Genomic DNA, 10,318 nt, shown 5'->3' on the forward strand with positions numbered 1-10,318 from the left:
TTGTAAATTGTAAATATTTATATTTTCTCAGTGCAATTAAAGTAAAGTCCTTCTGTCCTTCTCTCTTCTACCCTTCCTTACCTTTATTATTTACGTCATGAATGTGAATTTGAATGAAGAGGTGGATGGTGTGACTGTGGTGATAATTAGAGCAAATTTAACTACTTTAAGTTATTTAAGGTGTTTATTGTTGCATTAAAATTAATGGTGAGTAACGTGAACGTTGGTGGTTTTTCTCACACAGTTTTTCTTCAGTCACTTCACCAGACGGCATCATAAAACGTTTTTAAATCTCCTTTACAACATTTCAAGAAAATGAAAAAAAAAAAAGAATAAATCACTGAGGAATATTCAGGTGAAGATACACAGGGTCGATATTAGGTCATGAATCTAATCATGAATTTAATAAATATTACGTGATGTGTGTTTTATACACTTTTAACAAATAAAGCTGAGAGTCTGAGACTGGTGCATGTGTGTGTGTGTGTGTGTGTGTGTGTGTGTGTGTGTGTAAGGCAGAGTTTATGTAGTGTGTATAAAGGAAAGGTTAAAGTGCCTTGCAAAGGTATTCATACCCCTTGAACAGTTCCACATTACACCCACAAATGTAAATGTATTGGGATTTTATGTGACAGACCAAAACAAAATGGCACATAATTGTGAAGTAGAAGGAAAATTATAAATGTTTTATTCCAAATATATTTTTTTGAATATTCTGCCTCTTCGTTGTCTATGTGTACCGTCTGAATCAGTCTTTAGGTCTCACTAGGCGTGCGGTGATCATCACATTAGTTCAGTTTTGAATTGTTGCTTTTCTGTTGGGAAAACCTTCTGAAATTAGTTGCATGCTTTAACATATTCGCCAACACAAACAGTACAAATGAACACATTTACTTCCTGTAATTAATAATTTGTTGACTTTTCTTGACCTCAGATACCCGTGCTGCTTTTAAATCCCAGTCCCAGAGGTCTGTCCTTCACATCTTCAGTGGAGCTCTGTTCTGGCTCAGACTTTATGATACTGTAAGTGTTTTACGATGAGTTTATTAATCTCCCTAACCTTGGATTAACAGCCCTCCTATAGAGCACTATGGGCCTGGACCTGCTCCGTCTTCCTTCCACTGTGTGCTTGTTATTCCCAGATCTTTACATGAAGGTATTTGACTTACATTTTCATCTCATTATACATCTGAGCAGTTGAGGGTTGAGGGCCTTGTTCAGGGGGCCAACAGGGACGACGCCTGACTCGAACATGCATCCTGGGTAAGTTATTTTGCATCATGTTATAAAGTTATTAATTCAGCATGATCGTCTGTAATTAAAGACACGGTCGAGTCTGGCGTGATTCTGTGACTACCTGAGCGACGGCTTCTGCTATAAAAGATTGTCGAAAACATTTGGTTTTGAATCCACACACACACACACACACACACACACACACACACACACACACACACACACACACAGTTACATTACTAGGAATCTAAACTACTTATAGTGCACTTTGCAGAAAAATAATAAATCGCTCCACAAACAACTACATTTCATAAACGTCAGATTCAGCGTTTAAGGTCAACGCTTTCTGAGAAACAAAAGGAGCTGATGTGGTGGAATTCGGGTTTCAACACACTTCCGTCTCTGTCTGAGAAACTTGGACGGTGTGAGCCGGAGAAACTGCTGATACAGCGACGAGCTTTAATGCAACGGTAGCACCGGGGCTCATTTATCCCGACGCGAGCCAGATTTTTGCCCAACTTTGTCTGTCTGCTGGAGATCAGAAGCTCAATAAAGGGCAGTGCATTAATGAATTAACGCACACACGGCTATACTAAATATCAGGTTTAAAGCCTTACGTCTTCCAGAACTTTACCAAGAGCCAAAGTCCGCGCGGTGTGTGTCGGCTGATGGATGCTATTCCATACGCTAGGCCTTTGTGTTATTTCACTCCTGGTCCATGCAGTGTCTCTGTCCTGGGTAGAGGAATGAACAGAAACATCTCTCTCTCTTTCCATCTCTCTCTCTCTCTCTCTCTCTCTGACTCGTGTTGGTATTTTAGTTTGCAATTTTGGTACAGTAGAAGACCTAATTTAAAGTGGCTGTTGAAATGCACTTGCTAGCACTGGGGTGATTCTCTTGATTAATTCAAATAAAAGTTTTATAATGTTCTATAATGTATGTTCATGTAATGTATTTATAATGTATTAAAAACTTTATCACCAATGATAATTGTCGCAAAGCCGCAATTATGGACATAAATGTGAACAGAATGATGAGATCGTCCCTGATGAATGAGCCGAGGGCGACCGTGTTAAGGGGAAAAACTCCCTGAGATGCCATTAGTCAGTCTATATGTATATTCCGACATCAAAGATATATATACAGTATAGTGTACTGAGTATATATGATATACTGTATGATAGCTAGGTCTGATCTCTGAATCTCTGTAATTAAAATAATTAAATGTTATAACAATAAGATGAATTAATACTAGTATATACAGTATAACTCATTTAAAGGTAAGAAGTTTGGCTTTGTTTATCTCTCACCATGTTGGTTTAGCGTCACTCTCTACTCAGCGATGAGAACTTGACCGCCGCTGTGATGGAGATAAAAATAGACAAACATATTAAATAAAAGTTACAGTAACTTCTGCAACTATAGCTAATAGGACAAATAATGTATTTTAATATCTTCTATATGTCGCTTATTTAAGAGAATCATTGTTTGCACTATTTGCTACAGATAGTTTTGTTACTATTTTCTAAAATGTACTTAAATAAATAAAACATATTAGAAATGAGTTGTGTATTTTCTACTATATAAGGTGTAGAGGGAAATTAAGTATTTGTAATATATTTGGAATCAAGGTTGTAATCTTCCATTAATTAGGAAAAGAATGCTGTTTGTTTTTTGCCCGGCTCAGCAGTTTTATAGAAGAACAATAGAAGAGTTTAATAAACGTTAGGAGATTTAAACCCTTATCTGTATATGTTTTTTGTTGCTGCTGCTGAAAATTATTAAACAAAAAATCTTTTAACATCATTAACACCATTAACATTTTTACCAAAAAAGACACCAAATCTCTGTTTTTTCCAGCAGCTTATACAGTATTTCACAAGTTTGCACATTTAAAATTCTCCCACAACAGCGTAATATAATCATGTACAGTAATTGTTGTGTGTAAACACTAGTGATGTTTTCGCTCGTCTATAAATCAAAACTATAATTTTTTAGTTGTCACTAACCCTCTCTCCTGGATTAGTGTTTATAATCTAAGATATTTTACTGGTATGTTAGGGGATTTATGCACTGGGAGCACTGGGAGCACTCATTGGGATTTCTCATTTCGATTTAACACCCATCCACCTAATGATCCAATAAAATACCAAATAAAGTACTCCGTCTTTCCAGATCCTTCTTGATATTTTGTTCACGAAGTCTCTGGATATCTTTTACTCCGGGCTGGAGATGGCGACTGAAAGTTCACCGGTGTGTCTGATGTTTTTTATTTCATACTTTTATCCAGTCAGTTGACACTGGTGACCGTCAGAAATATTTAATCCTGTTATAGACCCTGTGTGAGCTTGCTGTACCCTCGTGGCCTGTGCACACACACCAAACAGCGGCTGGTGAACTGAATTACAAAACCACACCAGAGATTTGTTTAGCACTTAAATTCATTAACAGTGTTAAGGATTTCTTGTTTTTTCCTTTTTTTAATCATTTGAAACTCACCCAGTGCGGTACTAACTAACTAACTAACTAACTAACTAACTAATTAACTAACTAACTAACTAAACTAATTAACATAGTGTAGCAGGCCAGCTAACCAAAATTAGCTAACATTAGCCAGGAAACATCAACAATTAATAAGAGACCTGACCAGACAGACACTGTCCAGACCAGACACCTACTGTCCACCCGATCTCCGCCTCCTCTACATCAGACGCCTCGAGAGTTCCCAGTCAGCATTAGCAGATAATGCTAACAACACACAGCTAACTCAAGTTTAAACATTTTTAATTCCAAAAATTTAAATTGTCTCACTCACTCATGTTGTAGCCTGTGTACAGGGTCGCAGGGAGGGGTGGAGCCTATTAGGCCATGAGGCAGGGTACACCCTGGATGGGGTGCCAATCCATGGCAGAGCACACACACACACACACACTTATTCACTTATTCTGCATGTCCCTAGACTGTGGGAGGAAACCGGAGTACCCGGAGGAAACCCACCAAGCACGGGGAGAACATGCAAACTCCATGCACACAGACCCCGGGGCGGGAATTGAACACGCACCCTGGAGGTGCGAGGCCACAGTGCTGACCACTACACTTCTTTTTCGCCATGAGAAAACCCAGACGTCTGTGTAGCTACGTGGGTCTGATGTTTGTTTTTTTCTTACTCGCCTGAAAATATAAAATGTTAAGAGAGCTGAAAGAGTTAAGTTTGAAAGATTTGTGACGGTTTGAGGAGTGTATCATCGTGGACACACTATTCAGTCTGGATTTCAACAGAAACACCACAAGAGTCAGGGTTCAGATAATCATAATGATGTGGAATTTACATGAACAGGGGGAAGGAGATGGAGTGAGTACTCTCAAACTGGAAGAAGGTGATAAGTTGATAACATTATACATGAAAATACATACTGTGATCTTTTTTATAAACTCTGGGATCACCTGATTGGCTGATGATCTTGCTGGGATTTCTGTAAAAACATTCTCTCGCTCTCTCTCGCTTTCTGCTGTTGATGAGACGTGTGGCGTGATGTGAGTGCTGTTCCTGTTCAATTTCCCCTAAAATCAGGCATTGAGCAATTGCCATTTGAGGCGTACACACACACACACACACACACACACACACGCCCTGACCTTCAAGATGTCCGGCCCTGATAGAACTTGAGTGCATCCACTCGAGTATTTTTCCCTCCAATGTTCTGGCTTTCAAGCCTCTACTCCAGTGTGTGTGTGTGTGTGTGTGTGTGTGTGCTGTACACATTCTTCCCCATTACTACTTTTCTCTTCTTTTTTTTCCTCTCCAGAAGAGATTCAGAAGACAGGAGAAGTCAGCAGCCCGTGGATCGCACAAATAAAGCGCAGGAAGTCAGACACGGAGAAGCAGAATGGTGAAGAGCGGCTTGTTTCCCTGCTCTAATGCGTTCCCCTGCTGAGACGCCTTCGTTATTCTCAACCTGTGGAACGTAAACACAACAACTTCAAAATAGCGTGTAAGGTTTGTGCCATGCTGAAGCAGGAGAACAAGAAATGTGTGGCGAAGAAAAAGGAAAATAGTTTTTTTTTTTAGTTAAAATCTCTGAAACTTCCTGTTTTTGCCGTTTCTATTCGATTTCCATATCGGCAAAAAAGAGAAATTTTCAGAAAATGTCGCAAAATAAAATACTTTTTTTCATCCTTTCTTTTTTTCTCCTCCGGCTCTCAGTGAGAAAGACGTAGAGCTTTTCTCCCAAGGAGGCGTCTCCAGCTGTGAAAATCGTCCCTCTTTGCGCTGCACTATTGCTCACACTCACGCTGTGATTTGATTAAACATTCCTGACGTGATCTTTTACCGCGGCCTGCGAGTGACGACGCCTCTGACGGCTTCTGCCTTATTTTGGCCTTTTCTTGCTCTTGATGGTCCTGTTTTTCTTTTCACTGATCGTTTCTTCTTCTCCTAAATCAGCGCTTGTGTACGAGAAGACCTTTACAAAGAGTCAAAAAGAAAAAGAGAAAAAGCCGGTGTGAAAGTCTTGCCTTTTCCACACTAAAAATAGTCCCAGGTTTATGCACGGTTCAGACGACCTATTTAGTGTGTGTGTGTGTGTGTGTGTGTGTGTTTTGTACCTACAGCTCTAACACAGATCGTGCTCTGTGCACCCTCGAGCCAGTATGTCAGCTGTGTAGGCGGCAGCCACGATGCGGTTGAGTTTAATGAAGTGAAGTGACGCTGAAGTTGCAGTGTCGCTCGGTGAGACGCATCGCTACGTCTTCAGCTCTTGCAGGACATCGCAACGCTCGTGTGTGTGTGTGTGTTTGTGGATGTGACCCCTCTGAGAACACATCTGAGTACCGTTAGTATGGAAGAAAAACGGATCGTGAAGACCCTTTGAGGAAGAGACTCCATTCCTTTATCTGCCCAAATATCCATCCTACCATCACTTCTATCCATCCATATAATTATGGGTTATTAAAATATTTGGGCCTTTTACATCTACACATCCATCTATCCATCCCTCCATCTTGCTATGAATGAACTACATGAATCTGTCCGTCCGTCTATCCGTCTGTCCACAGTGTCACGAAACAACGTTCCTCCAGAACCAAGGTGATGACTGACTAGCTGAGACAAGACAGATTGACATTTTAAATTAACAAAAAACTATCTTAGTTCTATACAAACGAGTAAAGTGCACATGCAAATATGCAAATAAGGGTGACAAAGTGACAACACGACACATTTCAATACAGTGAAACCTCGGATTGCGAGTAACGAGTTTGCGAGTGTTCCGCAAGACGAGCAAAGTTTTGTTTTGTTTTTTTTTTACTTGGAAAACGAACAAGTCTTGGTTTACGAGTACCGAGTATCATGTCTCATTAGAGAGGTTAAAGATCCATTTTCTCTCTATATATCAGCCTGCTATTTGTGCCTGCGTGTATGTGCGTCATTGTACACCGTGCCACACACACACACGCACACACAGACCCCTCCTACTTTCGCCTTCACAGACACACAAACTCTTTCTCTCTGCTCTACACACAAACACTGCTGTCGCAATTCTTTTTAAAGGTAAAGTGCAGGTTAATTTGTTTTGTTCTTATTTTACAGCAGTGATTCCGTTAGTGTGTCGCTTAATCAAGGGTCATTAGAGATTTCTTGTTTATTTTTCAGATAAAACAGTGCTTCCATTGTGTGCGTGTGTGTGCGTGTGTGTGTGTGTGTGTGTGTGTGAACAGAGTGGAGGAATTGTAACTGTGTAAGGCAAAAAGGGGGAGTTTCACACATGAATGCACACACACACACAGCGCCTGCGCGCACATATGGAAACACTTATCTGTTCAGATTTAAAGTGCAGATTAATTTGTTTTATTTTAACTTTATATTTTGTGTTAATTATTTTTATTTATTTATTTTTGTGGCTGTAAAAACGAATAATTTGAGTTTCCATTATTTCTTATGGAAAAATTCGATTTGGTTTATGAGTATTTTAAAATACAAGCCTGCTTCCGGAACGACTTATGTTCGTAATCCAAGGTTCCACTGTACTCTGCGGAGATGAGGTGATTAGTTGAGTAAGCGAGAGGAAAAACAATAAACATTTCTTGTGAGTAGCAGAGAAGATGGAAAAGAATTTAGTAACAAATAAATATTATAATAAATATTGTGCAAAAGAGCTGGTATGAACAATTATAAAATGGTTGTTGAACAGTTTGTTTGCACGTGTGTGTTTATCAGTTCAGTCTGGATGTGAGGCCCGAATGCTTTGGTATCTTTTTCCAGATGGCAGGAGGGTGAAGAGTGTGTGTGAGTGGTGTGTGTGTCTGATCAGCCCCAATGCTGGTGGCTTTGCAGATGCGGTGTGTGGTGTAGATGTCTTCAGTAAAGGGAAGTGAGATCAAGATCATCTTCTCTGCTGTCCTCACTATGCTTAGGATGCTCTTGATAGCCCCTTTATAGAAGGTGGTTAGGATTGGTGGTGGAAACTGGGCCTTTCTCAGCCTTCTCAGGACGAAAACGTCTGTGTTGTGCTTTCTTCTGCAAGGAGCTGATGTTGGGGGACCAGGTGAGAGTCTCCTCCAGGTGGACACCCATCAATTTGATGGTGTTGGTGATCTCCACAGATTTGTTCATTTATTTAATAATGTTATCAACACAGTCATCCATCAATATTCATCAATCCATCTAACCATCCATCCATGAATGTACCCATGCATTTAATTACCATTAATTGATCAATTTATCATCCATCCATCCATCCATCCATCCATTCATCTATTCATCCATTTAATTACCACCCCTTTAACCATCCAACTATCCAAACCTCTTTTACTCATCAAACTATTCATCCAATAAATCATCCAAAACAACTATCCATCCATCCATCCATCCATCCATCCATCCACTAATCAAACAATGCATTAACCCATCTATCAAATCATTCACTAAACCATCTATCTATTCAATTATTTATCATTCCACTAACCGATCAATCCTTCCATCTATCTTTTTAATAATGCAGCAAACTGGGTTTTTACATAATGGTTTATTACAGTATAATATGGGACTTCCCTACCCATCCATCCATCCATCTATCTATCCATCCATCTATCCATCCATCAATCCATCTGACCATCCATCCATCTGCATAATAAAGCAGTAAGCTTGAATTTACAACTATCCATCCCACTGCCAAACATCCATCCATCCATCCATCCATCCATCCATCCATCCGTCCATTCATCAATTGAATCAGCAGTTTACACAACAATTTAGCATTTTATTCACTGATGCTATTTTTATTATTAATTTAATAAAGGTTAAACTGAAATAAAATGTTAATCTGTGAGGCCTCCAGAACAGAGGAGTTAAAGCAGTTCTGTATAACCCCGAGTGAACTTTTCTTCCAGACTTTTGGATGAAATCCTGAAATCTGGCCTTTTCTTTCTAAGTATCCAATTTGTGGGTAAGAATCTAATCAGAAGCGAAGCTTAAATTGGCCCCTGAAGAAGCAGCTGTGGAGAAGTTACACTTCTTACTTTTTCATCTGAAAGGTCCATAATTACTCTCTCTGGAGCTCATTGTAATTAGACCTTCTGCCTCGGACAGCAGAGAAGAAAGCCTGCCTGCGTCTCGTACGCCTGAGCGGGGGTTAATGATACATCAGCCCGTCTAGACGCTTGTGTAGTTCATTCAGAGATCACCACCTTTAAGCAGACACGCCCACCATCCAACATTCCTCGAGAGAGAGAGAGAGAGATGAACAATGTGACTTTCAGAGGTATTGTAATGGATCAGCATCTAACACCTCAGGAGTGTTTAATCAAATTAGAGCGGGCAGAATGAAGAAGTGTGTGCTCATTAATATTTTATACGATGGCTCCTTTGGGGATCTTCTGCTCTGCCACCATTAAAATCTGATCCTCGGAGTCGATCACGTCTGTTGAAAGACAGCGACCCGAAAAGTCCTGCCTAGAAATCACTTAAAATTTATTTAAAAAAAGAAGAAGAATAAATTATTTGTGCCTGGGAAAATATCTTACTATGTCCATGTGAGCGTTAGTAAAGAAACGTAACCACACAGAGGCCACGCCTCCTTCGTTAGGATTGAGTGGTTCAGAGGCCACACTTACTCCACTGGGACTGAGCGGTACAAAAGCCACGCCTACTTTACTGGGACTGAGCGGTACAAAAGCCATGCCCACTTTACTGGGACTGAGCGGTACAAAAGCCATGCCGACTTTACTGTACCTGAGCGGTAAAAAAGCCACGCCGACTTTACTGGTTTTGGGATGTATAGAAGCCACGCCTCCTTTATTATCATTGAGATGTACAAAGGCCACGCCTACTTTATTAGCATTGAAAATTACAGATGCCACACCCACTTTACTGGGACTAAGAGCTACAGAGAGCTACTTTACTGGGACTGAAATACTTCATTAGCACTTTAGAAAAAGTGTGTTCTTCATTAGCATGAAGAGATACAGAGACCACGCCTCCTTTATCTGAATTGAGTGGTACAGAGGCCACGCCTCCTTCATTAGCATTGAGAGATACAAAGGCCACGCCTCCTTTACTGGAACTGTCCGGGGGTAGAGATTAGATCTGAGCATAAACCACAGCAAACTCAAACAGCACATGGTGACGTTGCCATGGAAACCACAAGATTTGGAAACAAGATTATAACGATTGCAGGTGTAACGTGAATCTGACCTGAAGCGGCAAAGACGTTCAAACCTGATGTGTGTGTAATTTGAGTGTCAATTAGAACACATGTACACACACACACACACACACACACACACACACACACACACACACACACACACACACACACACAGATTTGTGGCTAAACACATTTATCATGTTAGTCCAACACTTCCTGCTGCAGCTGCTTGTGCCGGATATCGGATCGTTCCTCTCGTAGTGTTTGTGTAATCAGAGCTGTTGTCTAGAGAGAGAGACAGAGAGACAGAGAGACACGAGTCCAGCACAGTGCAGGACATTAATGCGTCCCAGCAGCAGAAGGATGAATAAAGCAGCAGCTGCCTTTGGGCAGAAACTGACTCGACTCCAAATCGACTCACCTGCAGGAAGTGAATCAAA

This window comes from Clarias gariepinus, chromosome 16 (assembly GCF_024256425.1).
Source record: "Clarias gariepinus isolate MV-2021 ecotype Netherlands chromosome 16, CGAR_prim_01v2, whole genome shotgun sequence".
In the NCBI taxonomy this organism is placed as follows: Eukaryota; Metazoa; Chordata; class Actinopteri; order Siluriformes; family Clariidae; genus Clarias; species Clarias gariepinus.